We start from the raw sequence: 22,248 nt of genomic DNA on the forward strand, positions 1-22,248 counted from the left end.
GTGCGGTGAGAAGCAGGGAAAAGCATGCGTTCTTGTCCTTCGTCCAAACAGGGGTTAGGGGCCAAATATCCCTCACATTTCGATCCACAATGCTTGCGTTGCTCTCGATTGTTATAGCAATAGTCACGTTTCTCACAATATTAACCGTATCCCAAGAATGCAGTGATACTAATGATGGCATCATAATGCTTATCGCGATAATAGACGTGAATGCATTTTGCATCTTCGAAATCTTTGCCTCAGTATAGGCTATACTTAAAAGCGCGCCAGTTCTTACAGCTCCAAATTTTAGACAATCATTGATATTGTCTGTAGATTCAAGTGGTGTTGGGGCTGAAGCGGTTTTAATTTTTAAAAATGGTATTAATCATCCAGAGTTGGGTTTATTTCTAAGAAATGAAGTAAGCACCAAAGAAATTATTCGAAAATCGAGAAGGACTGTTTGGCATTACAAAATTGTGAAGTTTACCTTAATTCAGCACCTTCTTCGATTGTTGTGTCTAGTGACCTAAACCCCCTCACTTTCATCGACAAGATGAAAAATAAAAACCAAAGACTTGTAAGGTGGAGTTTGTTGTTACATGAATATAATCTTAACGTCCGGCACATCAAGGGAAAAGATAATTTAATTGCAGACGCACTTTCCCGTATATATCAATGTATTATTTCGAGTATACTGTGTGTAATTAGTAAGAGTTGTTCGTTTGTTCTTCAACCTGTTGTAAAAGAAAGCTTTATCATATAAATCTTTCTCTTCTTTCTTCATTGGGGAAGTGTTACATATATTTGATCTAATTTATATTTGATTTAATTTGTGTTTGATTTGATTTGATTCTTTGTGTGTTTTGGAGTCTTTTATTTTCTTTACGTGTGAATACAATGTAATTTTGTTTACTAGAAATTTAATATTTTTGAGCAAATTCAGTTTGATCTGAGGTTTCCTTAGATACCTAATAATAGGAACACTTATTTCTATTTTTTTACTTAGATCCTGACCATGATTTAGGGCCAAGTAAACAACTTTTCTCTAGGAGTAAAATTGTTGGTTCTTATCAAGGAAATACAGGAGCTATTTTAATTTTACATGTAAACATGCATACGTCATCCTCTATTTCGCAATATATTTTGCAATTAGGCATTTCCGGAATTGACAAATACTTAGTATTAATAGTGATCTTTAGAAAGATACAGAACCCAGGGTCCGGGTTTTTAAACACTCGATGTCAGGTTCTTTTCTTCTGATGTGACCGGAAATGAACTTTTGAGTTTTTGAGCTATTTTTTAAGTTTCTTCAGATTATTTGGACTCTAAAAGATTAATTCATTTCTCTGGAAATATTATTGTATTCATACTGAACTCATGAATTTCTTGAAAATTTGATTTGGATTTCCAAGACCGGAGGATTAATTATTGTGCTTCTACAAGGAACTGAAGACTTCAACACAGTACAGCCGATTTTGTTTATTTTTTCATGTTGCTGATCCGTTAAACCATTTACACGTGTCACGTTTGTACAATGTTCTGTTACTCGTTCGACTACACAATTTATTTTTGAAAATTGCATCGGTTTTTGATCATGAACGATGAGTTTATCATACATCTATTAATTCCATAAATATCTTTGATTATCAATATAATTAATAATCGTCGCTGCGCGTTGGTCGTTCATTATAGCATCGGCACCATCGGTGCTGTATATGATTGTGAACGTAGACCCAAGAGTTGCGCTCTCTAAATGAAATTCTGTCTTAGCTTCATGAATACTTTTAATCGGAATTTCCGTCGGATCAACCAGAACTTGTCTTCGTGGGTCAGGGGTTCTTCTATCAAAATCAAATCTAGATTTAGAATTCATTTGAATCGCTGATACTAATTCTTCCGTATTATAATTAAGACAACTGTGTATTCAAATTGTTATATATATAACGATTCAAACAAAGAATAAATGTAAACGGCTTATGGTAGGCTCTAAAAATCCCTGCCACAAAGCTTGGGTAAAATAATTCTGCAGATTTTACATACAAAGTGTACTGAGAGGGAGTTTCGGACCTAGCCCGTGTTTGAAATGTGCTGTTGGGGTTAGAGGGAGAACACAAATATTAGTGCAATGTGGCTGTGAAAAATATAGAGCGCTGAAACGATAATATGATTAAAAAATAGATAATAATCACAAATTTAAGAAAGCGTAGAAGATTATCCAGTTTTTTAAAATACTTTTTTAGAGAAATAATCATTTAAACATATAATGTTATTATATAAATGGAGCAAGACGAATTTGTAAAACAGCCTATCATCAAGGGTTACGAGGTATCTTTTGATGGTGTAATCTGGAACTGTCATCTAAAGAAACAGTTGGTAATGTCACTAATACTGGTTATCTCATGATCAATACGAAGGGAATACACATTATTTCAGTCATAGGTTTATCTACGAATGTTTTCGCTGGGTACTCGAAGACGGTCTTGTGATCAATCATAATAATGAACAAAACCTTAATAGCTCTTTAGATAATTTAGTAACCATTACACAAAGCCAGAAAATCAGATTTGGTATTACTGGTAACAATTCAAAGATTGCACAACTTGTTAAGTCTTTAAAAACAGAAACTGGCGAAGAAATAATAGTGCAATCAATGAGCTCAGCTGGATAATATTTTGTTATTTCAGTGCTTTTGGTAAAATATGTTGCAGAGATTTGATTTATCTAAGACATATAAACAAAATATATGTTTTCATTATTGTTAAACGGAGATAACTCTGTCAAGCTGAAACATCCTCTGACAATCTAATTAAGTAGTTACCACGTTTATTAATGCGAAATATTTATATAGATTTTATTGTTTGTGTTATCGTAAACTAATTGCATAAACACACAATAAATTAACTATCTGCGTGATAAATAACACAACACAGTTTAAACAAATATTTCACTTACAGTTTTTCACTCTAGAATGCACTTTGAGAATAACTGGGAGAGAGCGCTTATGTGTCTTTTATAGTCACGAATACACACAAGCAGAATATTCGCGAAAATCACTTGAGTTCCAAAATATCTAAATTAACTGATTTTCTGGAACGTTCGCCCACGGAAAATGACTTCCAAACGAATTTTCTAGAATGGCTTTGATCTTCAAAAACTAACACATTTACACCGTATTTCTAGAAATGTCGGTGATTTCCAAAACTAACTCGTTACAACATATTTCTGTTCGGGGATTTCCAAGTGTATATTCTAGAATGGTTTGGGGATTTCAAAACTTATTTTCTTACATGGCGGCGATTCGCAAAAACAACTCGTTGCTATGTATTTATGTTGGGACTTTGTAACGTCTTTTTTAGAATCGCATGTCATTTCTAAAAATAACTAATTTACTACGTGTTTCTATTGGGAATTCCCAAGGTATTTTCTGCAATCGCTTGGAATTTACACAAAGAACGTCATTCACTATTCAAGTATTTGTCTTGGGAAATACCACCGCATTTTCTAGAATATTTTACGTAGACTATAAAAGGCACAAAATCGCTCAGTCAGTCTAGAAGTATATTTGGGAGTGAACAGAGGTAAGTGAAATATTTATTTAATAATGTAGAGGTTGTGTTTGCGCTATATTACATAATTGTATAATATCGTCTTGTTTGTGGAATTTATTTTCAATATATATACGAAAACATTAATGATATTTTATCTGCAATTAAAAAATTAAAAAAAAGACTGCATTCAAATTCAGCTTGATCCAGAAAAAAATATTTGTGATTTTGAATTATTACAGGAACGTAAATTTGAAAATAGATAAACGCTACCAGCGGAATGTTGATCTATAAATTAGATCCAACAATGAATGTTCCAATATTTGGCAACTGTAAAATATACAGAAGTTAAAAAATTCCTATCTCTCTCAAGAGTGGTTGAGACAATTAGATCAGAATTATCTCAGGAAATCGAAACGAAAATAAGTATTAGCACGCGCGTGAGGCAGTTATAAAAGTTCATGTCAGATAACAATGACAAAACTGAAAGTGAAAATAGTAGTAAAGGGGATTTTGAAAGCGAAAGCAGTTGACCTTTTACTGATGAAAATGAAAATTAAGGCAATTATTCGTGGTTAAATATATTTTAATTTTATTATACCTGAGAAACAAAAATAATAATTTGACTTGTGCAATTTGTTTTCAATAATATGAATATGGAAAGTAATCAATCTTTTATTTATACAGTACTTTCTTAATCTATCGGTTATTAAACCTTTTTTACTTCTTTGGACTGCATAGTTTTCTGATTTTCCCTCGTTAAAATGTCACTAAAGCGTACTTGATGCAAAAGTCATAGACGTTTTACCCACCTGAAATAAACCAAGTCATTCTGATATTGTTTTGCATATTTGTAACGTTTTGACAACATTGAAATATGTAAGCCAGTCCCCCGACGTACCTTTATTTGCTCCCGGATCCACAAATATGAACATTATTCAGGTTCTTAACGACTAAATACTTTGAGGCAATATGTACAGCCAGAAATCAAAGTAAACGTTCCTTAAAATGGATATAAGAGCTTGAGCCAGGGAGGATCGCCACCAGTAACGTCAACGTCAAAAACGAGGAAAAGATTAAAGTCTACGAAAGACGAAACATCGACATAAATGATTGAACCAATCGGCTTCAATCAACCAAACTCTTTCAACCCAGTCTTTAGAGAATATTGGAATAAATCCACACAGGGACCAAAATTATTATCTGCTAACCATCCAACGGATAATAACGCTGTGGACATCAGGTAAGAAAATGAGTTAGGATTTTCTTTAAAATAAGAAAGTATCCATGTGATTCAAAGACACGTCTTGGGCCACAGCAAGACAACATGTTTCTCAAGCCTGTATATTATAAATGTATTGTATGAGTATTGTGCAGTATACTAAGTGTATTTGTATAAAAATATGTACTGGGTAGTATGGCAAAGAAATTATGTATGCACAAGACAACAAATACAGTCTGGGGCCCCGAGTAGACGTTTGTTCTAAAGCGCTCACCGTTCCAGATCGCTGCCGTCTCATCTCTGCGTGGGTACGAGTCTGAGAAGTATAAAAAATACAATCATCAGACATTCACGTAGGTAATAGTATGTTAGTCGGAATGTCAGATCACAATATAATGATAGTGTATATTCTTATACTAAGGTGAACAAAAGGCCGTCATTCCATGGAAAAACGTTACTTTTATACTAGAGAAAAGAATCGAAAACACAATACGCTTTATTTTTCTTGAACATATTTAATGTATGTTATCAAAGATTTGTGATGACCAGTAGCTTTTTCCTAGCATGCAAAGGAAATTCAGCGATAACCTTGACCTTAACATCTATAGGTTTAATTTGTCTATGTCAAACGATATGTCCTATAAATGTTACATCAGAACTCACTTTTAGGTAACGTAATTGTCAAACTTGCATCAACGAGTCTGTCAAAGAAATTCCAAATAGTTGATAAATGTTCTTTTAGGTGTTGTTGATGAGATCATCTATGTAAGCGTCACTATTATCTAGACAAGATATAATCATATTCATTAGACGTTGAAAAGTACTTGGCGAACATGTCATGACAAACTGCATCAATTTATATTGATAGAGTCCATCTGGAGTCATGTAGACCGAAATTTCCTTTTTATCTTTCCATCAGTGGAATTTGCCAAAATCCTTTCAGAAAGTACAATTCGGTGACGTACTTTGCATTTCAGATCTTATCAATGAAGTCTTCTATTTTTGGTAATGTAAATGAATCTGTTTTAGTCACATTGTGTACCTTCTTATAACTGGAATGTTTTATTAGGTTTTGTAACCATTGTACATAGTGAACTTCAATCATTTATATTGGGCTTTATGAAATCATTATCATCAGATATTGAATTTCTTTTTTCAAGCATTCCTGTTGTAGAGGGTTCATCTTTTACGGGTGTTGTTTCACAGGTGTGTAATTTACAAGTTAACGTCATGGTAAATTTCGTTTGTTCTTGTGGGAACATCTGGAAATAATTGCTCATATTCAAATAATAGTTGATTAAATTCATTTCTTTCTTGTTGCAAAATGTGAAAATTTCTGGTCCAGATTATTCATAATTTGTAAAATCCAAATATATGTCTCTCTAGAATCAATAGAGTCCGATTGCCTCTTATCGCTTAAATCCTCCTTGAGTTGGACAGGTACAACTACATTAATTGCATGATTAACCTGGCTATCCCTTTCAATATACTGATGCTACTTTAAGTTATTTATATCCCAGATGTACTATAATTATAATTTAACTAATTCATTCATTTGTTTAAACTTTGTAAGGGCCGTAATACGTTCTCTGAAGAATGAGCAAGAGAGACATAACTCTATTGACAGACTAAAACGTTATCTCCTCTGCAGTTCTTTCGAAAAGTTATTTCACTTTTGACGCAAATCTTTGGGTGCCAAATTAAAGCATAAGTAGGTGGAAAATTCCAGACACCAAATTTGAACCTTGATCAGATTGGACAATTTTGGGAAGGCCACATTGGATTAAAAAAATCAGTATCAAATCTTTTACAATTGTTTCAGATTTAGTATTCCTCAAAGGAATTGCCTCTGGAAATCCTGTTGACGCAAACATTATGGCCAACAAGTATAGGTAACCTGACCTGGTCTTGGGTAAGAGACCAACACAATCTACCATTATTCTGCCAAATTGTTCGTCAAATGCAGGAATATGTTGCAAATAAGCCTTAGATATATTTTGATTCGGTTTTTCTACCATTGGACAATAAAGACAAGATCTACCGTATTTACCAATCATCGTTTTTAATTTTTGGCCAATAGAAGTAAGTCAAAATCATGTGATAAGTTGTATTAATCCCTAAATGACCAGCCAAAGGAGTGTCATGGGCCAGACTAAATATATTATGTCTGTATGATTTAGGAAATACAAATGTATAGTTCACTGACCACTCGTCACCAGCAGGTAGGTCTCCATTATATATATTTATTTAGCTATACATAACACCGTCCCTCATAATTGTATAAATCTTTATTTTCCGATATTAAGTAAACAGACAAATAACAATAATAACAATGTTGCTAAAATTAAGCATGATGATACATAATGAATATACGAACTGTATACGAAATAAAGCAATATAACACTCTTATACACTTGAAAGTGCTTCTGTGATTAAATTTTCCTTTCCACGTGACGTGCCTAATATCGATGTTGCAACATGGAACTCGGTCTCAACATCATCTGGCTTATTTTGTTCAATTTGTTGATGAAAGTTAGGGGTTTTGATCGCTGAATATAATAATCGGAAAAGGGGCATAATTATAATAAAATACAAAGTGTTTTAAAGGCAAATTTAAAGCTAAACACACCTTCTCGATAGTGGAATAATTTATCTGGTGCTTTGTTTACGTTTTGAAATATAGCACACTGGATTATACACGCCATGCTTATCGTTATGATGATACTGGATAATCCACGCCATGTTTGTCGTTATGATGGTACTGGATGATCCACGCCATGATTGCCGTTATGTTCATACTTGATGATCCACGCCATGTTTGTCGTTATGATGATACTTGATGATCCGCGCCATGTTTGTCGTTATGATGATAATTGATGATCCACGACATGTTTGTCGTTATGATGATACTGGATGGCCCACGCCATGTTTTGTCGTTATGATGATACTGGATGATCCACGTCATGTTTGTCGTTATGATGATACTGGATGATCCACGTCATCCTTGTCGTTATAATTTAGTACGACACCAACCTCTTTATCAACAGCATCACCAGACATTAGAAATGGTTGAATGAAATCTGGGGCTGAAATATCTAGTTCACCCTCAAGTCCGGCCTTAAATTCATCTGTCGCCTCCTACCATTTGTTATATCAAAATATCATAGTCTTGTTCCTTAAGAAGATTGGTCACGTGCACATAAATTGTGATAACGTTGAACACAATTTCCGATCATATCCAGCCATACCCAAAACTCAGCTGCTTTTTACTAACAGGAACAGATAATTCAGAGATAGGTTAGCGTAAACAATCTTAACTTGACAATTTCCGATAATATGTTCTAAAAATGTGACAAAAGCTCGGCAACATTTTCATTTATCTACATTAATTATCCGATTCGCCTCACTCAAGCGACCGAAGACTATCCGGATAGTTTCCGGATGATCCTTCCAGGTATCGCTGTCAATGATGATTCCGTCAATATTCCAATCACAACTATCTGTCATAAAATTGTATATATCCATGTTTATTTATTATTTAGATTAAATGCATGTACTTGGGTTTCGTTTCTGTGTACAGCGTTATCAAAGTGTGGTTTATATATATATATATATATTATTTCGAAATGGTGAGTCCGGTTCATCCCATGCTGCACGAGCAAAGTGCTTAGGATGGGAAACTGCTTTACATTGAGCGTACAGGCTGTGTATGGCTACATGGCCTGTGCATAAATTACCTCATCTTAGAGAAAAACATCACATTACAAAGAATCTTGTCAGTGAGCGGTCCACTTAATGACTCGCGATCTCCAGCTGTAGCGGTATGTGATTTTCATATTTGTATTAGGATATAATTGTTTTACTATTACATTTGTCTTGTATTGAAGGTAATTCCGACTGGCATTGTATATTGCAATGTTACAGTCAGTTTTCTTTATAGTTCACCTGTATGTAACTGAACAGAACGATTCTATTCGCAATATATTTGTATTTATTGAGGAAGAGAATGTGTTACATTAAGTACTGTAAGATTCTTGTCAGACACAGGTTCACTTCTGAACCTGATTATCACCTTGCATACTAATTCCTATAATATAATTTGCACAGGATCACCTCAGGTTTACAGTACATGATGTCATTGTGTGATATTATACATGACCATGTCATTTGTAGTACTCATATTAGGATATTATGTTTTCATCTGACTCACTGATCGATTGATGTCCGGTGACTGGTGACCGGTGAATGCTGAGTGTATTATTTAAGAAGCGAACGATGGAAGGAGTGATAATTAATTTGTATATCCTTATATGCACCGTATTGTATTTATTGTTTAGCCTTAGTCCTAATTTGGGTTTTGTTATATACAGTGTGCTGCTAGATCCATGGCTTCTGGAGGAACGGGTCTGTATAGAAAAAAGAGATTGTACGGATCTTTAGGCAGGCCAGGAGGCGCAGATCGTTCGTTGCGGCTCCTTAACCATTGGATAGAGCCTAGGATGAGAAGACCTTTTGGTTTGTGTTCGACTCCGCAAGATATCTGTTTTATTGTTTAATATCATGTTTCACTATTTGAGTTAAAACTCATATTTCTCTATTTGAGTAAAAACTCAGTTATATTTCATTACGTGAGTGAAACAATTCTGTCATTAGTTGAGAAAAACATGTCATTACTATTTAAGAGAACTATGTCATGTATTTACTATTTTTGAGGAAATTGTCAATGTTTACGGAAATCATTTTTCCATTGTTGTCGTGAAATCAATTTTAATAATTAATCATTGTATATTTTAACTATTTAAGTTTTTCTTGCATATCAGTACAATATTTATTTAAAACGCAATATATTAACAGGTTTGTGCAAATTTGGTTACCTATCCAATATTTGGATTTTGTTGGCTCAAGAATCAAACAGTCTTTTATTTTCGGCACCACCAGAAGTGTTTGTTATAATCCGACCCATCCCAGTTATCGTGTTACACCATATATGCCAAATGTTAACAGGTTCATTAATCACTGGATCGTACAGGCAGGCAAACATTTTCATAATAAATAGCATCACTATCTATTGAGTCCGTCTGGAGTTTTATACCCTGACATTTATTTTGCTCTCTGTGCAAAAGGATCCACCTAAATATTTTATAACAGGTCAAAACCTGCCGAAATATATTGCATTGGCATTGCTCTCAATAACGTCACCAATTTTCGGTATTGGAAATTAGCCTGTTTTTTTAGACATTGTTCACTTTTGTGTATTCTGTACACATACGGAATGAATTATGTGCTTTTGGATACATAGTACACGGCGAACTCAACTTACTTAGGGTTGGTTTACACTTATTCATCTTTTTTAAACATTCCTGCTTATGAGGATTGATCCTGTAAGGGTACTGTTTTACTGATTTAGAATCCAAAGTTTCAACCTCAACGTAGATTTTGTAGGTTCGAACTGGGCGGAGATACTCCTCTGCCTTGCAGTAGCTCCTTAGACAGCAGAACTCTGGAATTATGAACAACAGTGACCGATTTAACTTAATGTTACCCAGTGAAAGTTCCATGGAGGTGTTACCCAACAGTACTTTGTGTTGCTAGACGGCCAAATCAACTCAAGCAATCCAATTGGATCAGGAAGCCCATTCGAAAGTGGCTTTGGTGGAAATGATTTACCCCACACAAATCAAAATCATTCCTGAACTTCAAAATACTTTCCAGGTCGAAATACTGAACGTCCAAATCGCATAAAGAGATATTAAAATTTGGTTCTCAGGTGACACAAAGTCAGCAATAAATCCTTTATTAAGCATCAATACTTTGAAACTTTCATCTGGCTATTATTTTAGCGGTGAACATTTTGTGTACACATTGCTAGCAGACTTGAGACAGCATTTGGCAAACCCCTGAACAGAGCCAAGATAGTGTTAAAATTGAGTGCTATAAAGTGGCTCATCGCCTACAGATGAAATTTCATTATACGAAAATGCTGTCTATCAGGTTTAACGGTTGTTTGATTCGTGTGGAACTTCAGTTTGCTAAAGTTCTATCTGAGAGGGTGAACGTCATCATGTATGCCTAATTTGGTAATAAGATATGCATCAACAGTGGGACAGTCATTCTTGACTATTAGGAGCAACGGAAGACTGTAATCATTCTGTGAATGGTGGAAAAGCTATGTAAAAGGAATAGGATGATACCGTGGTAGTAGAACACACAGAGAAAGACGAAGAGGACATAGTGATGACGTCCAGATTGCTAAAGCAAGAAAAACATTTAGTCTCGTGTTTTCCCAGACACTTGGCATGAAAGAATACACTATTGATCAAGACAGATTGATGTGTATGTCAAAACGATCATCCCAGTCAAAGTCAACACGATCAATGTCTGATGCTAAGTCAAGAAGGAAAAGCTTGGTGTCTCATCTCGGAAGAAGCCGTGTGGAATCAGTGATATAAAGACTTGCGTGATCATACTTCTACTCAATTGATTGCATCAGAGATCCATCACATCTTGTCTTAGAGTACAGAGAGGAAGATAAGAAACGGTTACATGTCAGACTTATCATTACCTGTGAAACAACCCAGAAAGAAAAACAAAACAACACAAAATTGGATACCTGGGAGCTGTATTACCTTCTGAATAACTGTTCGTACACTACTTCCTAGAGAACTGTCGTGTGTGCTAAAGATGAACTACCTCATCGCGAACCTCATGTCTATCTGTCTTATATCATCAACAAGGACGACCATCATCACCCAGGAACTCACTGGGAAGTCGTCTACTTTTCCACTGATAGCTGTGTTTCGTATTCTGCCATCAGAAATAAGAGATGAACCTCTCCAGGGGAGGACAACCAAGGATATGAGATCTACAAAAATGTCCCACCTAATATTGAAGAACTCTTTCTTGATATGATAAACACATCATGTAAAATAGGACCAATACCCCTAAAATGGAAGCAGGTTATAGTTATCGCTATCAAGAAAGTCGGTAAAGATCAAACTGATCTATGATTTTACAGGCCAAACTCACTCTTCGACACTATATGAAAGGTGATGGAGACAATGATCAACAAAAAGGCTCAAACATCACTTCGAAAGTAACAATCTCCTCTCAACAAACCAAAGCTTCCGGAACAAAAGATCTACCTTCAATCAGCTACTAAGTCTTGAGTCGCGAAATAAACCGGGATTTAACGCTAAATAAAAATGCAATCGACACCTCATAGCGACCTAGACGTGGAGAATGTCTTTGACATGGTTTGGACTGATGACCTCATCGCCAAATTGAACCACTGCAGCATCACTGACAACATCAACAAATGGATCCAAAACTTCATTAAAGGAAGACATATTCGAGCCAGAATAGGGGCTCAATATTCGGAGGAATACGTATTGTAAAATGGTACTCCCCAAGGTAGTGTGTTAAGACGAACATTATTCAACATTATGATTAACGACCTTGAAGGCGCTGTCAACCTTAGCAAAATGGATTTATCAAAATTTACCGACGATAGTGGTATATTGGAGCTGGCAATCAACTAAGTCAACAACTAATTACCGATCTACAAACCAATTTAAAAAAATCTGCAAATGGGCTGATAAATGATGGTTCAAAATATTGAAAGGAAACATTACAGGAATTGTATCCTCTCTCGAACCCCAGATACGCAACAGAACCTCCAACTCTGTGCATACATGACGAACCCATCATAATTGAAAAAGTAGCGAAATGTTTGGGAATGAACTTTGACCAACACCTCACATGGGAATACCACAATACTGAATTAATAAGTAAATGCACTGGAGATCTAAACCTCCTGAAAAATCATCAAGTTATTAAAGTGGTGAACAGACCAATATACCCTCGTAATGCTCCATAGGGACTTAATGAAGTAAAAACTGGATTAATTATGTCAGATCTTCGCTCAGCCAAACCCTCACTCCTCAAACGCCTTGGCACAATCCAATTAAAAGCATTACAAGTATGTAAAGACTCACTAAAAATCCACTTCTGAATAGAACTACAGATCCTTATGAGCGACACATCATTAACAGTGAGAAGAGAAGAACTGACCTAAGATATTCAGCCAGAACCTCAGTACATAACCCTAGTCACCCTGCAAGAGACACCATCAGCAAACGCAACATCCCATTTAGACTCGTCCCCTACCCGTCATCCCGGAACAGAGATCCATACGTTATGCAAAGAACTCAATATTGACAAGCGGAGCCCATTCGATATCCAGACCCCACACCATGGACAACCAAAAACCAACGATTAACACTTTAGCAACAACTCTTGGCCAGAAACAAGATCAACCACTAGAAGTAAAATCGAAGATGTTGACAATAATTTACAATTCATATAAGGAATATATCAAAATATACATAGACGGATCAAAATCAAATGACCCAGACAAAACTGCTAAAACCCTCGCTATCCATGAATTAGGTATGGAATTAGGAAGCAGACTCCCGGACAATTGCTTCATGTGCACAGCAGAATTTTGGGCCATATTTGAAGCATTGAAAGTGGCAAACCACTAACATTTCCAGCAAACACTAATTATCAGCAATTCACTTAGCGCTCTAAAAATTTAGAAAACGGACACTCAGAAGAAGATGATATCTCCTAAAAGAAACGAATCTACTACTCAGAACTATGGAGAAACAACACCAAATCGTAGACTTCATTCAGGTGGCGTCCAATATTAGCATTCCCGGTAATGAAAGGGCCGACGTAGCAGCAAAGAATAAACTCAGTGACCCAAACCTGGCCCGTATCGAGTACAGTATATCAGAATTATACAGCGTGATATCCCAAAAAATACAACGAAATGGCAAACTGAATGGGAGTCATGCTGCAAAGGCCGTACGCTCTTTTTGACACAGAAAAATAGTCAAAGCCACGCCAACAAACATCAAACAAAATCAACGGATTATAAACCGTATCAAAACCAAACAAATCCTACTTAGGGCTACTCTGGGGAAGCATAATCAAGCAAATAGGGAAAACCGACAAAATGTCCATATCGTCCCACTACTGAAGATCTCCATCATGCATTCAGCGTCCGCCCTAGATACAAAAGACCAGAATCAAAATAAGCTTGTCAACTCTCTTAAGACCAGTGGCTCACCCGACACGTATCCCGCATTTGTATATCCGAACAATTCCAACCCAAATAGAACTAATGAGGCCATATTGACTTTCCTTAGGAAGATAGATAACATTGGAAAGATCTAATACTACCTCTCATATTTGGAATGGTTTGACCCCAGAATAATCCACTCTTTTTACCATAGATCTCGGAACGCCAAACAAATTGGAAGAGAATAAACACTCCCAGACTTGCCAGACTTGCCAGAGTTGACAGGACCCCAATCAACACCGTCACGGCTTTCGCACTCAACAGAGCCACCTACTCTCACCCCTTATCCAAGATCTAACTCATACCCATCATGACCTTCTATACCATCACCAATTAATTATCCTCCAAAATGCTTATCTCCATTACCCCCATCCCCATCACCAACAACTGGTCATCCCCCAACCCAACAAAGCCACCAGGTAACATATATGACAGATGCCCTAAACCCTCCCATTACCACCAATAAACAGGGTAGTTATGACTAACCAAACCATACAACGATTAACACAAGGCAAACACCAGGACGGACAGACAAACAATTCCACAACATGGTACAAAACCAACTCCAAGGCAAAGATAATCCACTCTAGCTAAATAACAGGCCCATCCAAGGAAACATATATAGAAGACATACCAGAACTATGAGGGACAGAAGAAGAACAAAACAGCCAACTTATCCATGTGCTATCACCAACTAAGAAAAAGACTACGTCACCATAAGAGAAGACATACCAAATAAATGTCAAAGAACCAATGAATGGAGTGCCCAAAAGGAAGAAGACCAAAACAGACAAATCAAAATCCACACAAGAATGCTCAAACCACAAGAAGCAAAGTCTACGAAAGAATGAACAAATTGCGAGAGGATACCCACAGAACAAAACTCAATACCACAGTAAATAGCACACGAGTTATCACCTCAGCAGCTCTAAAACCATCAAAATCAGCCACAAAAGCATAGCATCTATACTGACGAAAACGTACTTAGGGGCCTTTGAAATAATCAGACCAAGAACTATTTATATAATATTCAAGTGCAGCATCCTCAGAAAGGTGGCAACATACATGGAAATTCAAGAACTTGGACCAATCCATCTAAACGTTACAAGACATAATGCGCTTACAACAAGCCCTTCTAGCAAGACCCAGCAGGACCCGACCAAGAACAAATGTATCGGAACCAACCACAACCAACAAAGAGGTCATACAATTGCATGCGAAGTACGGCTCATTAAGTTATGATGCCATCGACCGTGAGTTAATAACCCAAGGAGCTGACATATCCAGGGCTTTCAGGATTTGGGCTATTCGTGGACACGTAAACACAGAAATACTTTTGAAATTCACCACAAACCCCCAACTACTTGTCTACTTTAATGATTACTCTTATCCCCTCATAGATTATATAAACAAGTCTCGCTTTTGCAGTAATTGCAAAGCACAGGGACAATGCGCTAATAAGTGTAAGAATATGAACCGTTGTGTTCCTGCGGCGATAGCCACATTAACAACTGCACATTCACAGGCCTAAAATGGGCAAACAGACCCGATCACCACATCTCTATTAACTGCCCATACACCAGGAGAGAAACAGAAATAATACTACTCATGACTGAACAGAAACTAACATACCCAAAAGCAAAAGCCTTAACGTTCCTGCAAAATACCTTGCAGAAAATGGAGCCAATGCTACAAGGCTCAGCTATCCCCAACCCATTCCCCGCCCCAACCCACGTCCAACCCAATCCCCCAAAACGGCTAACGATGAGACCCTTAATCTGTCTTCAAATGATAACAGAAACGAGGTAAAAGACCCATTCAAAAATCAAAGCAATGCTAATAGCAATGCCATCAATTTAACTAACCCTGACCTAGCAACCTTCATCCAAGTGGTACGTACTCAAAACGCAAAATTCCTTACAAACCAAATAACCGAATGACGAGCACTGCAAGTGACAAATGCACAAGTAATGCAGATACCATAAGGACGCCCTCTCCGAAGTCTTTCCACATACCACTATTATATACTATCTAAAAGACCTACTGGAGGGAGCTACAACTCTCTCTCAGAACCACCATATACCGTGTATTCCCTTCTTTAAATTACTTTCAGACGTACTAGAGAAACACCTTGACCCCACTTACTAATATGAACACTAGAATTCAGTAACAAACAGCGAAATGCTCGAGCGTGCCAAGATTCCCAGCATGATCACACTTCTCCGCCAACGCCCCATCAGATGGCTGGGTCATGTATGTCGGATGGATGACAGACGGATCCCCAAAGACATTCTTTATTCGGAACTCGCCTCTGGCGAAAGGTCGATCGGACGGCGACATCTCCGCTTCAAGGTTGTCTGTAAGCACGACATGAAATCCCTTGATATCGATGTAAACACCTGGGAAGAGCTCGCTCTAGACAGATCAAGCTGGCGACATGCTCTGATCACTGGTCTGAAAGCCGGATGATCGCAGAGGAAGAGGAAGCAGCTCCAACGCAACCTTAAAGTGCACCAAGTGCAGCAGGGACTAATACTCCCGCATTCGACTACTTAGCCACAGCAGACGCTGCACAACCACCAACCGGGACATCTTTCATGGGCGCAGTTCCATCGTCTCTCGAGACTAACGGATGCCAACAACAAGAGTCTATATAAATATGTTAATTATATAAATATGTAAATGGATAAAACTATGAAGAAAAAAAAACAAAATAACAATTTAGCAATGTAATACCGGGGATTAAACATTAACAAACCAGAATTAATGACCAAACGTCAACAATACAAACACAAACCATATATAATTTGGGTTCAAGAAACATCAATTCACCGAAATTCGAAACATATGTCAACAATCTCTAGTTTTTTCCACCAGTAAACTCGGCATGAGAGATAATGAAAACGTGGGTGGTTTAGCCATCTTTGTCAGCGACTTACTCCCAAATACATCATTTGAACAACATTACTAATCTCCAATGGACTCCAACAACAACCTAGTCATACTAATCGACGGTGACGAGACCAGAATCTCCCCAGAGGTTATTTCTCTATCAGCAATCGATCTATCAATCTGCACACCCAAATTAGCATATATAACTGATTGGGAAGTAGATAGAAAATCCACATTAGGTAGAAACCACTAACCTATAATTAATACTATAAATCTTACAAACCCAGACGACACCTCCTCAAAAGGACCCAAACAGAGACTTGACAAATCTGATTGGCATACATTCAATACCCTACTTACCAGCATGACTATAGCCAATTTACAAGAAGACGAAATCGACCGACACAACAAAAATATCCTTGAAGTGATAAATGCAACCGCCACTCAAAGCATCCCAATTACTGGAACAGAGAACAGATCAAATACAAAACAACCTATTCCATGGTAGAACGACTACTGCAAAAATATAGTCAAGGAGAAAACGAAAGCCCTCAATATGTTTCGTCCTACAGGACAATCAATAAACTACATTGAATATAAAACCAAAGAAAAACAATCGAAAACTTTTATCAAACGATCAAAGGAAACAACTTGGCAAAAATACTGCTCCACTATGAGATCAAGCAATGCAATTGCAAACAGGTCTGGGGCAAAATTAAAGCACTGAGAGGCAACAGTAGTAACAGAATCCCAAATACCAAGGGTGCATCAACCAACAAAGACAAAGCTGAACATATCGCACAATATTTTGACTTTATGAGCAGGAATGATAACCATTATTACTCAATTCTAAGCACATGGAGCAACATATACCCATCTTTTTTTGACATAGACTCCAGGAATTCGTCTCTTAACGATCCTGTTACCATAGAGGAATGAAAATCTGCCCTCATAAACAAGAAATACACATCTCCAGGAGAAGACAATCTAGTATATGAAATATACAAAAATGTCCTACCCAATATTGAAGAAATCATACTAGACATGATTAATCAATCATGGCAGACAGGACAAATACCCAACAAAATCGAAACAGGTTTTAGTTATACAGATCCCAAACGCTGGTAAAGACCCAACACAAATATCATCTTACAGTCAATATCCCTCACCGACACTATATGTAAGGTGATGGAAACAATGATACACAGCAGACTTATACATCTCCTCGAAAGCAACAATCTTATCCAAAAACACCGAAGTTGTTTCCGCTACAAAAGATCTACCTTCGACCAACTAAAATGTCTTGAGTCACGCATTGAACTAGCTCTTCATGCTAAGTGAAAATGCGATCGACATCACATAGCAATTTGTCTAGACCTTGAGAAAGTCTTTGATCGAGTTTGGACTGATGGACTCATCGCCAAATTGAATCTCTATGGAATAAACGGCCACATATACAAATGGATTAAAAACTTCTTAAAATATATACATATTAGATCTAGAATAGGTGTTCAATATTCAGAAGAACACGTATTAGAAACTGGCACCCATCAAGGAAGTGTATTAAATAGCATGATAAATTACCTAGACTTCTATGTTGACCTCAGTAAAATCGATATATCGCAATTTGCTGACGACAGTGGCGTATGAAAAGCGGGAAACCCACGTAGCCAGCAGTTAATTACTAAACAAATGGAATTCTTTTTTCTTCCCATAAACCCCCAACCCTGTATATACAAGGCGAACCCATCAAATTTGGAAAAGTAGCAAATTTGCTAGGTATTATTACAAACAGCATATCTCATGGGAACACCACATCACTGAGCTAATACGCAAATTTATTGAAGACTTAACTCTCCAGAAAAACCTCAAGGGTCTAAAGTGGGGTGCAGACCAAGACAAACTCATAACGCTCTACAAGACCTTAATTAGGTCTAAGCTGGTTTATGGATGTCAGATTTATGCCTCAGCAAAACTCTCCCTCCTGAAACTCCTCGACATAAACCAAGCCAAAGCGTTGCCTATATGTCCATATACACCTAAAAACACATCCAAATGCAACATCCCATTTAGCAAAAGACGCGTCATCTATCGGCCATCCGGAAAAAGATACAAACAGAGCCCACACGATACCCAGACCCCACACCATGGACAGGCAAAACACTTAGCATCAACACCGTGACATTGACTTTCGGCTCCAAGGAAGACCAACCATTAGAAATAAGATCAAAGATCCTGGTATCCTGGACAATTCTTATAAGAAATTTGTCAAAATATCTCAGATGGATCCAACTCAAGCAACCCAGACAGAACTGCTGCAGCCTAACTACCCAGAATTAAATATAGAAATAGGACGCAGACTCCCGGATAATTGTTCAATATATACAGTAGAAGTTTAGGCCATATTAGAAGCTTTGAAAATAACAAACCAACAAAATTTTCGGACAACTTTAATAATCATCGATTCACTTAGCGTACTATAAACCTTGGAAACTGGCAACTCAAAGAGGCGTGAAAACCTCCTAAAAGAAACAAACTGGATGCTTATCAATATGAAAAACAAGATCAAATTGTACAATTCATGTGGGTCCCGTCACATATCAACATCCGAGGCAATGACAGATCCGACTTAGCAGCAACGAACCAACTCAACGAACCAATACCGGCCAAAATCGAGTATAGCGTCGCCGAATCAGTGACTGAAGAACGGAACTCAGAAGAAAAAGGAGCAGTAGCGGAATAAGAAACTTGATGAAGCCAATAGAGAGGATGTTACGCTTGAACAATGAGCCCATGAGTTAGGAATACAGAACACCCTTAATGACCATAAAAAGGCAAAGAACTTTATTAGCTGTATAAAGTACATGTTGTGAAGGTCACTTAGGACGGAGATGAAACCGACCCCCAGTAATGGTTGTTTGCACAGCGTATCCTCTCGAAATACTACTCAAAGGAATACCCGCTAACAGTCCTTGTGGACTATGTAGACGAGCAGTCACTAATATCCGAGTATGAGTCATTTCCCGAAGAGACACACGAGAAACAACACAGGGCGGCAGAAACTTGGGACTACGAGAACTGCCGACAAACCTTCCGCCTGCTGACATAAAAGTCCTTTTTAGGGCTACTAAAAAAAATTGCCTCTTATCCAGGGAAACATTTTGACTTGGTATTCCATTTTGATAAAAATATTATCAACACTAACTTGATCCATTGGACCGCCACATCAAAACTTAATAACTTTGTATGACCTAATAGTGACCAAACCTTTTATATGTCGCTTAGATATATTAATTTAACAGGACAATTAGGACATTTGTATTATGTATTAGTACACTATGTACTAGGATTATATAAATTTGTTAAGAAGTAGGATTTTTTTTAGACTTGTTGGATTTGATCTAATTGCACAGATAGCTAGCATATTATTGGTATTTTTTAATGTCCATTAGCAAAATGGACTAGATTTGAAATAAGTACGGGTTGGCGTTTCTGGGAGTACACGACGTCCATGGCCGACTTGCCGAGTTCCTTGCTTCCTTACCTCTCCCAGACATTGTACATTGACGAAGATGTGAAACCATTTCCACCCGTCAAAAAACCAGGTGTCCTAATGTTACGTCATCGCTGCTGACCAGTCGTAGCGGACATTACATACTGCTTTGGTTGACACCTGTGCATTCAATCGCAGCTGAATACCAACTTTCTGTCATGAGTTCGTGTTGGGTTTATTCCCACTCATGACGGCCCTACATTCAGGTCGTTAGGGATTAATTAGTCCCACGACTTCAAGGCCAACTTAATTAGTCTTACGTAAACACAGAAATGATGCGATAACGGTGTTAAACCTCCAAAGCGCCAAGCAAATCCTTCGCGCCCAAGCAAAGCGTACTACGCTATTCCTAATATGGGCAAAAGATAGCAGAAATAACTGGAGAGTTGCCAATAGAAGTAATTGGAGAAATGAGCCCCAAGAAGACCGACACAAAGCCGACAATATGAGGCACCGCAAAGGGAGGAAAACGTACACCTGAGAACTACAACCATTTTACAACAAGTCACTCCAGTGTCAGCACTACAATGGTTCTCACCCATGAAATGACTCCAAAAACTATCAGATCACCTCTAACTCTTCATAAAATAAGAAGAACAGCTGAGATCTTAACCAGACATGGAAAAGTGGTTCAAGAGAGAGGCATCGAGGTGAACACAAGTCTTCGACCAAGTGGAGTGGAATTATCCCCTTAAGCATCCCAGTACCCCATGAAATTAAGGCTCCAAACAAATTAAGAAGATCGGTAGCAACAACATTACCAGTCATAACCCAGCAAGTGGACACGAGTTCATCAACCCCAGTAGTAGCAACATCGACATATCCTACTGCAGTACTCCCCTGATCACCTAGCGGGAAAATTGCTTGATTTAAATCTACCAATCATGGGAAACTCACGGGAACAACAACAACAACTAAAACTAGTGAGCATAACAAAAAACAACCTACCACATTCTCAACATACGTAACTACAGTAAAGACATCAATTACTTGTGCCAGACCAAAAACCAGAAGAGCACCAGATAAAAGTATTAAACAAATCAAACCTGCGAAAAAAGACACGAAAGAACCCAAAGACACATAAACCATAAAGCGGACCAACCAAGATAGACCAAGCCACAACTCAAACAGACGCTAACAACTATGTGGCCAGACAATGTTATGAATGGAGCCTTACATACGTAACATAATGCCAACTCAGCTACATATTTTACTGATGCACATCGAACAATACTTCAGGCCTACTAAAAATCTACTAATATGGATCACTAGGAAATAAATTCATAAAAAATATGAAGATGAAAAGGAAGCCATCGCCGACATCAGCACCCGAGGAGACGAATTGTATGACTGCCCAATACCATTCCTGGCAATGCTGATAAACAAGCTTCCGCAATTCCATGGAGCGCAGACGAAACCAATAACAAATCTCCATCAATGCTGTATGATTTGATAGGCAGGGCGGAGAAGGGAAAGCTTCAGCAATCCACGAAACATGCAGCCGTTCCTATATCCGTTCTCCAAGCAGTAACCTCAGCCCTTCTCAGGACTACCAAAAATTGCCATTTTAAAAAGAGATTTCAATTTTGCTTGAAATCGCAGTTTGATAACACTTTGATTTGCTAATATAATCCTTTAACCACCGTCACAAATCAGAACCCGCCATTCCTAACTCGAAATTCAAAATATTTTCAAGGGTAATCCATTCGTTTAAGCAAGATATTTGCACACTGTTTGCCTTTTGAATTAATTAAAGTAGGAAAATTTAAATCTAAATTTCAGAACTCTAATTACAATTGTGGCCAACACACTATTGGTTATTGGGAATCCCAAACATTATAAAACTGGGAAATATTTGACATAAAGTAGGCCATGGCGCTTCAGGTACGTACTGGCGGTGTTTGAGCCT

This window comes from Sinohyriopsis cumingii, chromosome 1 (genome assembly GCF_028554795.1).
Source record: "Sinohyriopsis cumingii isolate HCF-2022 chromosome 1, ASM2855479v2, whole genome shotgun sequence".
In the NCBI taxonomy this organism is placed as follows: domain Eukaryota; kingdom Metazoa; phylum Mollusca; class Bivalvia; order Unionida; family Unionidae; genus Sinohyriopsis; species Sinohyriopsis cumingii.